The sequence below is a fragment of the Dermacentor andersoni genome, chromosome 8 (assembly GCF_023375885.2).
Source record: "Dermacentor andersoni chromosome 8, qqDerAnde1_hic_scaffold, whole genome shotgun sequence".
In the NCBI taxonomy this organism is placed as follows: Eukaryota; Metazoa; Arthropoda; class Arachnida; order Ixodida; family Ixodidae; genus Dermacentor; species Dermacentor andersoni.
Window position 1 is genome coordinate 56006553 of NC_092821.1, and position 17100 is coordinate 56023652.

Genomic DNA, 17100 nt, shown 5'->3' on the forward strand with positions numbered 1-17100 from the left:
TTAAAAGTGTCAGATACAGTGGAGTGATGAGGTCACCTGTATAAGGACTGCATTTTGTATATTTTTTTTACTTCCCGTACACTAGATATTTTACGCACATCAAAAGACTGTACAAAGTTTTGTTCGATCTGTAAATCTCTCTGCACGTCAGTATAGCCTTCATCTCGGATGAAACGCTGGTAGAATCCATTGACAAGAAATGTGCTCAGGTCAATTGTACTTCCAAGTAGCAACATTATTTCACAGGCAGCAATTCAGGAAAGGCGCCAGCTACGCGATAGCATTCATAAGTTGTTCGTAAAGCTTCTGACGGTAAGAAAATGTGGAGCTTACCCAGGCCAGCCACGCTGGCTAGCATCTCATCGCTGACCACAGCCGCTTTTGGCGCAATTGTAGGAAACCAAGTTGACACTTCCTAATTCTTCTGTAGCTCAGGCAGGCCATTGCACAGTGCACGATTGATGCGCAAAGCCCTCAAAAACGCATTCCACAATGTAAAACCTACGAGAGATTGTGGAGTCTGCTGGTCGCTTCGCATCCGCTACCTCTGCACATGTTGCAGCTGGTGCGATATTGCCTGTGGCGACGCAATTCATGAATGGCGAAATAGCAGTGACAGCTATACACTTAGGAAAGCCTCCCTGTGCTGTTGGGCGTTTCGCTAGATGCTGTCACATACAAGGTTCGCTCGCATTCAGGTCGACGCTACTTCAGCGCAATGTGTCTGCTACCATCCCTCGCCCATCTAGTTATAAAAAAAACTTTGCAAGCGCAGGCAGTGTTACAGAACCACTGCTGAAACACAAGTCGAGCTGCTGAGCTTTCATGCGAAAGACGATCATTCTTCTCTATCAAACTGCGCACTCTGCTTACCTTTACTATTCGTCAACAAACTCTACTCCCGTAACCTTACCTTCGTCACTGTTTTAAGAATACTGATCTACTTAACACGATTACTGAACTCTTTGAGCTTTCTTGTAACACCCAATAATACCAACATCGGTGCGTACCGTGGTCGCACTATATCCCTTTAAAAATAAGGCCATATATTGTATTCGACGGAATGAAGCACGTACAATTTATTTTTCCTATTGAGACGACGTTTCATCAGCTGCTAAATAACACATTTAGTTCGTCGCAAGCATTCCACTTTTCCTAAATGGAATATGCTAAACAAGAGCATTTATTCCTTGGTCCTGTCGTCGGAAATTCAAGGGAACATTAAATGTAAGCTTATTGGGAAAAAGCATTTTCAACTCAGTTATTACTATTGTTGTAAATAATATTGTCGTATTTAGAGACGTATTGAAAATAGAAAAAAGGCAGTATGAAGGATGGCGGCTGCCTCCGAGAGGGGCAGAATGCCTGCTTGCTTCTTTAGGCAGTATACTACATAAAAATAAAAATTATGGATGCTGTTCAGATAGTGCGGCATAGGAGTCGGTAAATTGAAAGGTATATGAGTGGTCGTACATTTGGTCCTCTCTGCACCCAACAATAAATCTACACTCCCACTTTTTTGTGTGTGCTTGACGCTTTCATTCCTTCAAGTTGTGTATTGTTCTTGACGGGAAAATGGTAGTTTTTATAATCACGTGACATGAAAGCGTAGTCACGGGTCTCCAAAATTTGCTCGTGGGCCGTACTTTGCGCAGACCTGCCCCACGAAAAGAATAAATAGAACACCAACTATTTTTTGTCTGTTATACTTGGAAAGCACCTATTAATGTACTAAAGATATGTCATGTCGAACACTGTGAAAAACAAAAAGGGGTTACCTAGTAAGAGATGATTATAATTGGAATTTCAGGGGCATGACCCACTTTTCAAAGCTATCTCGAAGTTATTATCACCTACACACATACATCTGCCACATTGCGGGCAAGTCGTTTGCAATTATTTATTGATACACGTCTCGAATTCACTCTGGGTGTAACCGTATCATCTATAATATATATATAAGGTTTTGTATATAAAATGCTCTCGGTGATTCAACAGACGTGTTTGTGCTCACTTTTCCATGGAACTGCAGGTTTTGTTGTAGCCTGGGCAGCGCACAACAACGATTGCGTCTTTCTACTTACTTCGGGCGTCCGCATCACTTGCGGTATAAACTGCTCTTCATTCCTTCAAAAGTGCAACAGCCTTAAGATTACCATAGTTATTTTATCCGCATCAGGTGTCAAGCGGCTGCTGCCGCAATGGTTCATGACGGCTATGCGTCCGCGTTAAGGAGAGCTTTTAAACAAAGCGCTTGACATCATTGAAACTACATAGTTCTGAATTTATTTTATGGGCTTACGAACTGAACGCCCCAAATGTACCATAGACTCGAGAGACTAATGTGTTTTGACACATGCTTTAGGTCATACAATTGTGTATGATGCACGGAGCTCTTCTATAGCAGGGTTCGCTGTGTTTCTAGAGAAATCTTTGATGCTGCTTATTAATTTCTGCCATGTTGTATACGCAGAGCCCATGCAAGAAACAAATGAGCTTAACATGTCTGGACAAATTTGTGAGGCATGATGAAAAACTACTGATAGATGTTGGTGTATACTAAGTTTATCCTTGAGGATGGAAGCAGCAGGGTGTGGTACAAAAATAACGGCGAATCACACACACTCTGGAAATCTATGTAACCGAAGCTATGTGTCCTCGTTGCTTCGATTGATGATAATTATCGCTGACGTGGGTGACGAATTTGTAATTTCTTCTGCCTTTATTCCAACAGGAGAGTGGTAAGTTGATGCTACACTCTACTTTACGTGCAGCGCTGCTATCTGTTAGCCTAGTCCACAGAACACAAGCAGACATGTTTACTTGAGGCGTTGTTGTGCGCGATTCTTCATAACATCTCAGAGGTTTGAGCACATTCATTGCCTCAGGTGGCAGCTCGCATCGTAGAGGAAGCGTAAATTTTAAGAAATTACGTGCCTTTACGTACTTCAACTTATACAATTGTATGCATACATTCTTTACATACATTCGCGGTCTGCACTACGTTTAGCTGCGTAGCGAAGACGCTCCTGTTCCGCGCGATGGTTCTTTCTTGCCTAGGTGTTCTCAACGCTGATTCCACGCTTTCCACCAATTATTGTCGCCCGTATTTACGTGCTCCTTCTGCATGCGTGGCCAGCACGCTGTAGAGACGCCATCTGGAAGGGCTGTCTTCACGCTATGGATGACTGTAATGTTTACACTCTCACAGCCCAGAACGCGACCTCCACAACAGAGAACCCGCATTTTCGTCACTTAGGACAGCAAGTACAGCCCGAGCCATGCAAACAAATTACGCATCCCGATCCACAATGGCGCAGGCCAGGATGCGCGGAGGCAAGCACTATCTAGTAGCACTATCTAGAGGCAAGCACCCAGCAGTGCAAGCGAACATGGATGGATGGCTGCTATCAGCATCCCCTTGGGAAAATGGGGGTGGGTTGTGCCACCAAGCTCTCCCTATTATATGGCCTAATGCCCTACCTATGTTAAACAAAGGAACTGACGGGAATTCCCATAACCAAACTTTTTGACTCCTATTGTGAACCTAGTTTTTGCACGCCTACGTTGTTTGTCTTTTCCGTACCTTTCATTCACCACTCTTTCAATAGCCGATTACTAATTACTACTTCAGACATGTTTACTTTCCCCAAGCTCTCGCTGAACCCAAGGGCATCTAGGAGGCTAGAGATGCCTGAATTCAACCGCGGGGCAGATCTCTTCACATTCTAATAAAACATGCTCCATCGATTCCCTAGCTTTACCGCTGCAAGCATAAGCTTATTCTTGCTTCTTATATCTGGCTTTATAAGTGCGTGTTCTAAGGCATCTTCATTGCACTACGAAAACTAATGAGCTTCCATTTGAATTATCATAAATTGTTTCCTTCCTGATTTCGTCGTTTGCTCTTCAGAAGTTGCTCATAGCAGGTTTCTTTTCCATTGCCACCATCCATGAGATTATCTCAGCCTCTCTGAATTTCTGCTTCATGTTCTTTGTTGCTATACTGCTGACCATACAGGTTAGCATACTTGCTAGTAAGCTTCCTAGTTCTTTTGCTCCGAGCAAAAGAAAGCTGAACTAGTTTGTAAGGATTCATTATGCAAAAATGAGGTGAGGCGTACAGACAGGACACAAGAGTAGAGAAGTGGACAACACGAACGTCGACTATCAACTGAAGGAAGCACTAAGGCGAAAAAAAGAAAGAAGACAGAGAACTCATCTGCGCAAACTCTGGAATGGTAACACCACGTCTTAGTCGGGTACATGTGCCAGTCTACGCGAGAGACAACTGTTAAGACACTTAATCTCTTCCTTATGTAAAGTAATCGAAGGCTGACTCAACCACGCACTTCCACCATTATAGATATGCCATGCCTCTACCATAAGACGCGTATCGTCATCCTTATCCCTGTACAATATCGCGCATTTATATAACTCTGGCGTGCAGTTACAATCTTGGCAATGTAAAGAAACATTAGAAGGCGATCCACCGGTTAAAGACCTTTTATGTTCCATTAGCCTCTGACTGATACACCTCCCCGTTTGCCCTACGTAGAACTGGCCATAGCTAAGGGGAATTTTATAAACCACACCCATACGACAGTCTGTGAAACTGTGGTTCGTATTGTGCTTCACTGGACAAACATCTGTTCTTTTTTTCCCTTTTACCTGCTCCTGTTGCCTCTGCACGGCAGCGCATATCTTACCTAGCTTAGTGGGAGCAGTGAAAGGAACATTAACATCATATCTACTTACAACTTTTTTAAGCCTGTGTGACACTGAATGAATGTACGAAATAGCCACTACTCTTTCTTTTGCTATTACTGCTTTCTGGAATCACGTCCGTCCCTCTCAAAACCGACCTATTTAGGCGTTCAGCCACAGTGGCCACTGCTGCACTAGGGTAACCTGCTTCTAATAGGCGCAGGACCTGCGCATTAAAACTGGCGCTCATTTTCTGCACGCACGATTGGGTGTGAGAAGAATTAATGCACGACATGGCAATTCCGTTTTTTACTACTTTTGAATGCTTCGAATGAAAGTTTAACAACGGCTTAGAAGATCTTGGGGAGTACTGCCAACAAACCTGATATTGTTCAAACACCAAGGAAGTATATATAAACTGAATTACATATCACTGAGGAAATTCCTTGGTAAATTTTAATCCTCCACCATAAAATGTATATTGCTCACTTGCTGAGGTAGCAGTGGAATCGAATTCTTCCCTATTGCAGAAAATCAGGTAATCACCAACGTAACGAAATATCTTGTTGACGCGATCACCTAAGGCTTTCTCTAAGCAGCTGTCAACCTTACTCAGGTAAATATTGCTAAGAATAGGACTGCTGGAGCCGTAGTGGACCCCACGGAGACTACTTCAGGAAACCTGGAATAATAATCAACAATCAGGACGTGATCGCGCCCTCCAAGTTGAAACACATCGATGCCAAGGCGCGGCCATGGTCTGTCGGGCGTCACCATGGACAACATAGGTCCAGAACAATGAACTCGAGTTTCAGCGCATATGGCACATTGGACCACCATATGCTCAACATGCATGTTACAATTAGGCGACCAAACTGACTCCCTGGCCCGTTCTTGGCAGCGGCGCAGTCCTTGATGCCTTTCGTGGAATAGGTCGAGAATGTCTTGACGCAAGGCTGAAGGAATGACAAGTCGTCGGTCTAGCAGAAGGATGCCGTCGTATATGCTCAATCTGTCTCTGTGCTTCCAAAATGGAACGATTTGCAGCGGCACCTTGTTTTTGTCTAGCCATCCTTTCGTGCAATACTTCATGACCGCAGAGCAGACTCCATCTTGGGCTTGGTGTATGCGGACATCTTCTAGCGGTCTTTCTACAAGAGGCGGTAATTCCTTGAACACTTCACTGACAAACAACTCCAGGGTGTCTACCATGCGAGTAGCTAGCAAATCAGCGGGAGCTCGTGACAAAGCGTCTGCCGTAGCTAAGTGCTTTCCAGGCAGATATTTCACCACGTACTGATATCGCATCAGTTTTATCCGCATTCGTTGTATGCGAGGCGGCACGAGTTCTAGGTCCTTGTTACCCAGAAAGGTAACAAGAGGAAGGTGATCTTTCTCTACCTCGAGGCTTAGGCCGCCAAGGAACTGGTCGTACCGCTAAATCGCCCAAGTCACCGCGAGACCTTCCTTTTCTGTTTGACTATAACGTGCTTCTGTCGGAGTAAGCGCGCTTGAAGCATACGCTATAGCCCGTCGAGTACCTTCAGGCTGGTTCTGTAGCAGTACAGCTCCCAGACTGTAGGAGCTGGCATCCGCGGATACTACAGTGTGGTAGGAAGAATCGTATTTTGCCATGCATTTGTCGGAGCTCAGCAGAAACTTGAGGCGTAAGAAGGCCTTTTTAACGCGACAGCGTTGAGGAGCTCATGTCGCAGAAAAGCCGGTGTCGTCGGCGTCGGCGGCGTTGGCCGTGAGTGATAAATCCCAGCAGGCACTTCATGAATAAAAAACAACTTGCAACATGGGCTGGGTGGGAATCGAACCAGGGTCTCCAGAGTGTGAGACGGAGACGTTACCACTGAGCCACGAGTTCGATGCTTCAAAGCGGTACAAAAGCGCCTCTAGTCAACGCGGTGTTGCCTTAGAAACGAGCTGTTTCTAAGGCTCAGGCGTGCGTCGCTTGCTCAGGCGCACATTTCGTTGTCGCGCCGAACGCTGCGTTGCTCGACGCTCACCGCGTCCGATGCGGGGCACGTAGTCGCTGCACCGTAGCCCATTGTCTTACACCCCTTGGCGGGTCGACGGGAACGCTGTCGCGTTCCACTCTTAAAGGCGAAGCTTAAGCGTCCTCCAATTTTCTTCACTGGGACCCCAAGTCCAGGTGCTGTTCTTGTCTAGGAGGGAACGAATGGGCTCCGTAACCTCGGATAAGTGAGGTATGAACCGTGCGATGATTGGTCATTCCCATCAATCGTCGTACTCCGCTGATGTCGGTCGGTGGCGGCAGATCTCTGATAGCTTTCCCCTTGTCCGGGTCTGGCAAGATCCCGTCCGCACCAATCACTACTCCAAGGAACTTGACCGAACTTAAATGATATGGCGCCACAAAAAAATGATACGAACGTGAGAGAAGACGACACACCTAGCGCACTTCTCTCACGTCCTTGTCGTTTTATTTTGTCGCGCAATATCATTTAAGTAATGGATTACCAACTTGCCTGGAATGCTGCTCTCATTGACCAAACTGACCCGAAACGCACACTTCTTTTCGTTAAGGGTGACACCCTCCTCCTCAAGGCAAGCAGGGACTGCAGCCAGACGCTCGTCGTGCTGGTTGGCGATCTTTCCCGACGATTAGAATGTCATCAATCTGGTTCACGACTCCACGCAAGCGCTCAAGAATCCTCGACATTAACTGCTGGAAATACTCCAGTGCCGTGGCTATACCAAAAGGGAGCCTCTTGTAACAGTACCGGCCGAACGGCGTTATAGATGTCGTGAGCTCCTGGCTGTCAGCGCTAAGCTTACACCTGACGGAAACTAGATCGCGCATCCAACTTGGAGTATACTGGCGCCCCACCCAACTGGCCAAGGATCTGTTCCGCGATCGGCAAGATGAAGCGCTCCCTTTCGATGACTTCGTTCAGCTTCGTCAGATCGACGCAGAATCTGTAGCCACCCGGTGATTTGGGCACCACTACAAGCCCGAAGCACGACTCAGTTGGGGTCACTACCTTCATGATGGCGTCCTGCGACTCCAGGTCGTCTAGCTCTTTCTTGACAACGTCATTTAAAGGAATTGGAATCCGCCTTGGAGCGCTCAGGGAAAATGGACGAGCGCCGGGTTTAACGCGAATCCGATATTTGGCTTGCCGAAATTTTTCCAACCCTTGGAAAATCTTGGCTGGGGGTGAATGAACGCACTCGGCAGAATCCAGGAAGTGAACAACACCAATGGCTTCAATAGCAGGGAGCCCAAGCAGGTGAGTGCGCTGACGTTCAACCACGTACAAGCCCTGCACCGTGGACTTATCACCCCACTGTAAGGTTGCTTTAAAGGTGCCAATAACGTGCAGACTCCGTTCGCCAGGGTCCAAGACTTCTCCTTCAACATCATCCAGCAACCGCAGTCGGCCTGGGAAAGACGGCGAGACAACATAGACTTCCGCACCAGAGTCTATCTTAAACTCGGCCGGGTGCCCATTCACTAGTATTTCCATGTACCTTGCTCGTCGTGAATCCACGTTGTGAAGTTCGATGGAACCCAGTCGCTTATTTGCGTTCTTCTTCACGCACACTTCGGCACCTGTGACGCGCACCAGAGATGATATGCCCCTGTGATGTCTAAAAAGGACACATATAGCGGTCTGCTTTCTACTCTTGACGTTTGTATACACTGAGCAAGAACAAATAAGTTATCATCCATACGCCTACCTATTCTGAAACCATTCCTAAGTTCTCCCAAAATGCCATTATTCTCTGCCCATGCTTGCAGCATTAATTTAATTTCCTGCATTGCTAACCTCTATATTAATGGTCAACGGTCTATATGAATGAATTCTATGTTTCTCCTCTTACCTTTAAAAATTAAATTCATTCTAATTTCTCGCCGACGGCCTGGTATTCGCCCATTTTTTAAAGTTTATTGTACTGCTTTTAACAGAGCTTCCCTACTTTTTGGACCTAATTCAATTATCAGCCTAACGGGAACCTCTTCTAAACGCAGTGGCTCTCCGCTTCGGAATTCTCTGTACGGCTTTCTTCCAGTTGAAATTTGTCAGCATGAGCTTCTCTAACATTTAGTTCTCTTTCATGCTCTTTTTTTAAAGTGCGACCTCGTCACTGCCTTAGAAATATTCGGCTCTTATTTCTTGGATGTAATTTAATGACGGGTCCCCTTCCAGTTTATTTCAATCTTCGTCTAGGATATGTGGTTGTGTTGTTTCGGACTTCATGCCGAATAAGTTTATGTGGTTCCGAAATAATCTAGGTGACCACCAACTCACCACCACTGACCCCCAACGTTCACTTTCACCTTTTATCTTTGCTTGAGCCGGCATTTGAACCACATATTTTTCTCTCTGTTTATTTACCATTTTCTGGCTACTTCATCTTGCGGCAACTGGGTTTTTTGACTGCCTGCGCCCTCGGAAGGCCTTCTGTCGTTCGGAGATCGCTTGTCGTATTTGATGATGATGATGATGATGATGTCCTTGATGAGATTGGCGCTTACCCACTCGCGGGGATTGGCCAAGAGTCGGGCAGACTTTGCTTATGTGTTCAGAAAATGGGGGTAAGGATCTAAAATTTTGTTACATGAATTTAGGCGAGGGAAAGTCGAAACGGTTCAGTAGATTGTCATGCTACGTAGAGGAAAAAAAAATAATTATCTATAATATATCAATGAGGCAATAGAGGAGGAATGAATAGAATAATACGGTCATCAATGAAATCGGTTTGATGCAATAATAAATTTTTCTAAGGCCGTATTTCCCTGTTCCACCAGCTTTTCGGTTTCTTTTTTTCTTTCCATCGAGTATGTTGCTTCTCTTTTCCGATTTCTGTCATTATTAAAATGAGGAGCTCACCATGTTCCCTCTGTTTTCTCGGCCGTTTGCCAAGGTTTCCGTCGACTCTTGTGACTATAGTTATCATTTGCTCAGCGTTCAAGTGTGGACTGGCGATTTCGCTCTCCTTGCTGTCTTTCCTGACTACATATCCCATTTTCAAAATGATGCGTTTACGGTCACTCCCTATGCTGCTAAACCCTGCATCTTCAATGACCCTTTCTCTCAACTTATCAAGAATTCCTTCTGTCATCAGGCAGTAATCAATGCTCGATTGCCAACCAGGGGTGCTATGCAGGATGCGCCGAGTTTCTCGTTCACCCGAGTTTTACCCGAGTTTGCTAGACGGCAGTCAGTGAACGGAGATAGCGCGGAACGCGCCGAAGGTGCACGCAAAAAAATATGTAGACAAAAAGCCGCGTTTGACAACATGAGCGCACCCTGCGCGGCACGCTGCTTCCACGTTTCAGGCGCAGAAGGCTGCACAACGAAACGCGCCAGCGCCGCGTATTGTTATCAACGGATTATCGCAACTTAGCTATACGGTGACTGTCCCGCTGTCTGTCTGCACACTTGCCGTGAGCCGCTTGCCACGCCTTTCCCGGGCGCGTCAAGGGCGTGCCTCCTCTTTCGGGCACTATCTTTCTTTCCTCCATCGAATGCGAACAGGGTACATGCGGCGCATTCTTGCACTTACACTTTCACTCAAACGAATACGTTAAAATACAACAAATAAAATAACGAACATTTTTATTTCTTTAAGTATCTGTCCTTCGTTTTCAACGCTAGAAATTTGTGATGACAAACGGAGATCGAGCAAATGATTAAATTTTGCACTTCTTGCCGCGAGTGGCGACAGTGAGGCGAAAGCTTAGAAGCGGTACATTGAAGCGGGTCGCACGCACGAGGGCGTTCATACGGTGATAAGTCGCCTAGGGGCGCTGCAGTGCTATTCTCAATAAAGTCGGTCATGATCCATGGAGGGTCATGGCCACTCTTTCTCTATTAGGAGAATAGAAACGCAGCGCCGCGGTACGGCTGTTCATCGCAGGCGCTTCACTAGGCTATTAAGGCCCCCGCTTTACCAACTAAAAACGACACAACGGCTGTCGCTGCGAAATGGTGGTATGTTATTTTAGAGTGCGTAGTGACGCAGTTCAGTGAAAATGTACCAGTTTATCTTTGTGCGCGAAGCCTCTGCGATACATTGCAAAAAGTGCGTGCTTCCCCAGCGACACAATTCATCGCGCTTGTCATCGCTTGCCCAGTGAAGGTGCCTCTGAGCGCATGTACGCAGTATGTGAGTGTGTTGTGCAGTCGAAGGTGCTTGCGGATTACCTCTGCTGGAGCCAGCAGCGATCGCAGATGGATATCGTAACGACACCGCAGCACTCGCATTTTGGCAGGTGAGGGCTCTTGTGTGCAGTTATGAAATCAGATTTCGAACAGAGAGAGGTGTTGGAACTGTTGAGTGTGCAGTGCTTGTGATGAAGAAATGCCATTGCACTGGGTCTAGAAGAGCGAGCGATTCTCGGACGCTGAGCGTGTTTACGATGCTGTGGCTCCGTTTCACCACCGATGACAGAGCAGCCATCTCAAACGACTGCTGCAGTATGCACTCCTCAGCATCGTCGTCCCCTTCGGCGCATCGACGCCTTGCAAGCAGCTACAGTGACGTGCCGATAATTATTTACTGTGCGCTACGCGCCACAATGCAGGCGATGAAACCGTGTTGTGCGGCCATCTCAGCCCGAGAAGATGTATGCATAAGCCAGCGACAGTCAACGCTTTGTTTTTGATAGTGGTGCTCAGTACATCACCGATGACAGTGCGTTGTGCGTGTTTTATGTCGGCGGTTCAGTGTAATCTGATTGTTGATGCCTCTCAGCTCGACACCGCGTCGCTGTTGCCGGAAGATAAGTTGGGCGTGGCCCAACTGTAGTGGGTGCGCGCACAAGAGTTACATGCCTCGCGCGGGGCGTGACCTCTGGTTTGATTGACAGGCGAACTCGTGCTAAACTCGTACATCGCGAAACCCCCTCCGAGTTCAACTCGGGAACATGGCGCCGGCAGCAGCAGCCTGTTTCATTGCATCCAGCGGCAGCAAGCGTCAGTATGACCGTCCAGACCCGTTCACCTACATGACCGACGGGGAGTTTCAGCGTCATTTTCGCCTGTCGAAGACATCAGTGCGCTGGCTGTGTGACGAGCTAGGCGAAGACTCTCGTCTGCGGAGACAGCGTGGCGGGCTTCATTCGCTCACCGTCGTAGAGCAAGTCATCTGTGCCCTCCATTTCTACGGGACTGGGAATTTTCAGGGAAGCGTCTGCGCCGAGCGTTACATTGGACGCCATCAAACTACTGTTAGCAACTGTGTCAGAGATGTGTCTGACGCGCTTATCGATGCGGCAGTGCGTAAGCGGTGGCTAGCTTTCCGGAATACTGCGGCTGAGCGGGCATATATAAAAGAATGCTTCTTACTTCGTGGGAACATTACGAACGTAGTCGGGTGTGTCGACGGAACGTACGTAGGAATTAAGGCGCCTTCAATGTCAGCGTTACTGTGATTAACATTGCAGCAATGTTTAGACACGCCATATTGCGAAATTTGTCACTTCTGTGTAGCCGACTTAAATTTTGTGTTTGCGACATCTCACATGCGGCTGCTTATGGTACTGACTTTTTCGCTGGTTGATGACTTTTTGCCGATTGTTCTACTTGTCCGTCAGGGTGCCTTCCAAATGGCTCACTTTCTTGGGAAAGAGGTTAAGTATAAATAGATAAATGGATATCACAAATTGTGTGAAGTAACCTATAAATCCTAATCTCAAAAAGAACTTGGGGTTCTTCATTGGTGAAGTTACCTAGTATGCACAATGCTGAATTTTGGTCATGCGTAATCTATCGGCCGCACTATGAAACAACGAGGCATTGCGCAATTTGTTGCAGCGCGAGATGTGGATGTTGCGCCAAGCCGGTTGTGCCTATGCATTTGTGGCGAAATGAAAATGCATTGAAAATCTTAGTGTGTTGGCTTGCATGAAGAAAATACTTCAGATTGTTTGCTCTGTTCACTGTCGATGCATGTGCCAGAGGTTCGGTGTATCTTCTTTTTTTGGGGGGGCGGCATTATTCTGGATGGATAAATTGTATATTTTCGTCTCATAATGGGGCTCTAATTCTTAAGCAGTAGAACAATGCACATCCAATGCTCTGCAGAACTCTCTGTACGTGAAGATGTCATGAACCACCAAGGCAAAATTACATATCGGGAGAAATGTGGTGCAGATGCCAATGAAAAGTGGGTCTTTAACCCACCATGATAAAAATAAAAATTGCAGAGCAAATAGACCATTTGTACAGCTTTAGAGCAGTGATTACACAAAACGTGATATGCTCAAACGAGTAAACGCTTGCCGCAATGCCAAAGTAGGCTGAGCGACATGCAGCATATATTGGCATTGAACATGTCTTGTAACCATTATTTTTATTGTAAACCCTCGCTGTCACACCTTTCCCTCCAGCACTCCCTTTACTGAAACGTGGCACTGTCTTTCCATTGGTGTCATGATGATAATGGTAATGGCAGCAGCAAGGCTGGTTAATGCTTGCCTCTTTGATTCCTGTGAGTTTAGTGGTAAAGAATATGGCACGTGCATACATACACCTGTGCTGCAAAATTTAACATTTGTGATTTTTTGGAGAGCTAATTTGTGTTGGGAAATTTCAAAGATGTGCACCATTGTGGCCTAATAACTAGAGCATTGGTGAGGTTGAAGACGGTGTATTGGTATAGAAGCTTGAAGTTTAATTGCACAACAATTCGACGGGACACAAAGAAGAGAAATACACACAGCAGAATGCTTTGCTGTGTGTGTTACTCTTCTTTGTGTGCCGTTGAATTGTTGTGCGATCCAACTTCAAATAGAGCATTGGGCTTCTTTGGTGTAAGGACCGAGGAAGTGTGAGCTATTCAACAACATGCCAGTGCTTTGCCACACAATTATAAAAGTCGGAAGGTTTGCAAACAAAGCTTTGCTTTCAAATCCACCTGCTCATGTAATACAAGCACTGATTGAAAGAACCATCCTACAAAAATAATGGTGAAATCAATGGCCTGTGAAAAGTGTAATTTGTATATAGACACTGTTGACATAATAGGTCCCATACTGGCCTCAAAATTGTACTGGACAGAGCAGTTTGTTTCCTATGTGAAGCACAACCTCCCATTACATGCTTTGCAGATAACCAAGCTCTGTTTGTTTTGACGTGCTACACGACATTCAGTGTAATCTGTTTTTGATTCTAAAGAAGTGCCAAACACCACCTTTTTTTCAAGGACGTCATGGGAATATTTGGCGAGACCTTTTTACAGCCCCTCATAATGGAAGTGCGGCCAGCCAGCTTTGCTTGGATGCTTTTATAGCTTTCTGCTGCTGATCATTGTGTGCTATCAAGTTGCAGAAGTCTATGCAACTGGTGCAAGGCATTACATGGTTCTATAGTCAGATACAATTTTAGGAGGCTGCGGAATCTGCACTTTAAGGCAGGTGAACACAAGCCCGCAGCAATGGGCACGCACTCTAGACTGACATCGTGCGGCCGGACAGATTCGTTGGAGAGGGACTATTTCTTTAGATGTGGAGGCAATTGGCTGCTGCGCTTTGGTCATCTGGCCGGGGCCTCTCCTGTCTTCTGAAGTTTTATCCGACTGTAAGGGATGCTGTTTTTCATACAACACAAAAGGACAAAGTGTACAATTATCTGGCCTATGAAATGGATACATCCGAAGTGTGCTATGCAAGGGCTTAAGATGTGTGAAATATAGTACATGTAATTATAAGACAATGTTAAAGAATATGTTGTATCGAACATGCATATAATGGCACATTTGAATCGGGGAGTGTTGCAGTCATATGCACAGTCTATAGGTGATAGCATTATTAAGCTCCTGCTGTTTCCTGTCTTCATTGTGAATTACACACACCGTTCATCTTGTGGCTAATCAACACGCACTGTATTCTTGCACATAGAAAGAACAAACAGCACAATGATGTGTATGCTGCATTAGTGTATTCTTTATCTACATGGTCCAAGAGTGGCACAGGTTGTCTTACGTTTCTGCCTATTTTGAAGGGACACCAAGTGCATGTTACAAGTCTCCTAATATGCACAGCACAATGTTTACTGCAATAATTTTATTCATGTTCTTGAATAATAAACAAAATATTAAACTGAAAGCTCCTTTATAAGGTGCCTTCTGTGGGCTCGACAGGAGAGCAGTGAGGGCACCGATACTACTGTTGCAGAGCAGCCCTCTGGACCTCTGCCACACTCTCAAGAGCACGTACCTGGCGCTCGCCTACTGCCACCAGGTGGTTGAGTGCCTCCAGCAGCAGAATGTTTTGCTGCAAAAAAGTGTATTGGAATGAATCAGCCGCATACAAACCAATATTTACAAAGAAAAATGCTCGTTGCACTATTAATACTAAGTGCCCTTAACTGTGGAAGCCTCTAGTGTAGTATGCATAATAAAACAATGCATTGGGACAACATCGCTTTGTTTTTCATAACTGAGGTTTTCTTTTTCAGAGCCAATTGTCATGTTGATTAGTGTGCCAGCAGCTGAGCTGGCCCCGCACCTTCACGAGTCTCTACTGTCAGCACCACAAACCTATTTTTGTTCGCTGCAAAACAAATGCCTCGCCCTACAATCTCGTCTTATACGAGCTGATTGCATCCTATGCCTACAAACATCATATTTTTGTCCCATTACGCAATTTTCTACCATCCTCGGCTGTAGTTCTCTCTCCTTGACATCCATTCTGTCATGCTTATGTAATCACCTGTTATGAATTTGGCAACAAGTGATCGAATACGTGCATGGCCTGCTTGCCGATTCCTATTTTTTTTCTTAATCTCAACTAGCATATCAGTTGCCACGGTTTACTACTCCACTGTCTTCCTGCCTTAATGCTATCTCCAACAATTTTTGTTACTTCGCTTTCTGCACAGTCCTTGACATCTCAAGTTTCTTTGTTAACCTCCAGGTTTATGTCCCATATTGCATAACCGGTGGAATGCAATGATTCTAGACTTTTTTCAAGGATATCGGTAACGTGGCGATCACGATTCGGTAATGCCTTCCATGTGCTGTCCAATCTATGAAATTTTTGTATAAGTTTCCAGCTTTATATCAGCACCTGCTATTGATATTTTACCTGGATAAAGATACTCTTCCATAAATTTTGCGGGCTTAATGTCACTCATGAATTTCTGTTATCTCACCAAGTTAGTGAAGGTTACTTTCATCTTTTCCATATTTTCGCGGGCCCACTTGCATGTAAAATCACGAACACTCATTGGTTCTCACTGCCTTCTTTAAACTACTGGACATTCAGCTCGTTACTACGAAAGTGACTTAATCCGTGCACTCTTAGTATGCTAAATATGAAACAGTAGAAATATACTTATCTGCAGTTTGCCGATGTCTCCTTCACTGTGTTGGTAGCGAGATCCATCGTCGGTACCACCTCCTTGTCGCATAGTAGCTGTATAGGATGTCTGCCTTTTGCCCACACTATGCAATGTTCGTGACGCTCGCAGTCACGCAGAGTGGAGGAACTCAGCGCACTCGCAGAAGCAGCACCGGACAAGTTCTTTCTTCAGCACTTTGCCGTGAACAGTAAGTGCGCGTTGCGATCTGTAAAATCGCCGAAGCTATTGGCAGTATTTCGGGGTGCACGGAAAGATTGCTCACGGAGGAACAGAACTATCCAAGAAATAGTGGTCATCGTCGAGCCTGATCACTACGTCACGCTCTGCAAGCTCGTTGTACGAGTTTGTTTACACTGGGCGCCTCCGATGCTTAGCCGCCATGCTCGCCCGGTGAATGGAAGTGATGACGCCACCACAGCGTTCCCTCGTGGTATAATGCGAAGCGTACTAAATTACAAATTAATCTAATGCACATTCAGTGTGCATGTTGTAAGCTTTAAAATGCTTCTAAACCACGTTAAACTAACTAATAATATTGTACTAAATGCGTTTCTTTTATAACTCGCTTGTGCATGTAATGCACTCGGTGGAACGACAAACAAGTGAAAGAAGGCACGACCATGCACCGACGGTATGATCACGTGAGCCCCAGTTTGTCGACCGCCCAGAAGGCAACGCCCAAGGAATGATAGCCAGCCAGAGTGAATATAGATAAACCAATGAAACTGGAGGCTTGTCGAAAGATAAACTGTGTCTCGGTACCATTCGTGCTTTCATCTTGGGGTGTCGCCAGAGCTCGTGAAGATCCCGAGTTTCGCCAAACTCGGCACGTCCTGCATAGCACCCCAGGAGCAGGAGCGTCATCTAGCGGTGCTGGAAGAAACCAAGCGCCACGCGCGGCGAGACCGTAACAGCAGCAACGGTGCTGGCAAAGTCCGGAGAAGAGGCAAAGAAAGCTTTGCTTCAAAATGTGTCCGACGACTACGATACTACCTAAAGCTAAATTTGGGCCCAACTCGATACGTGTATTCATTTCACAATGTATTGA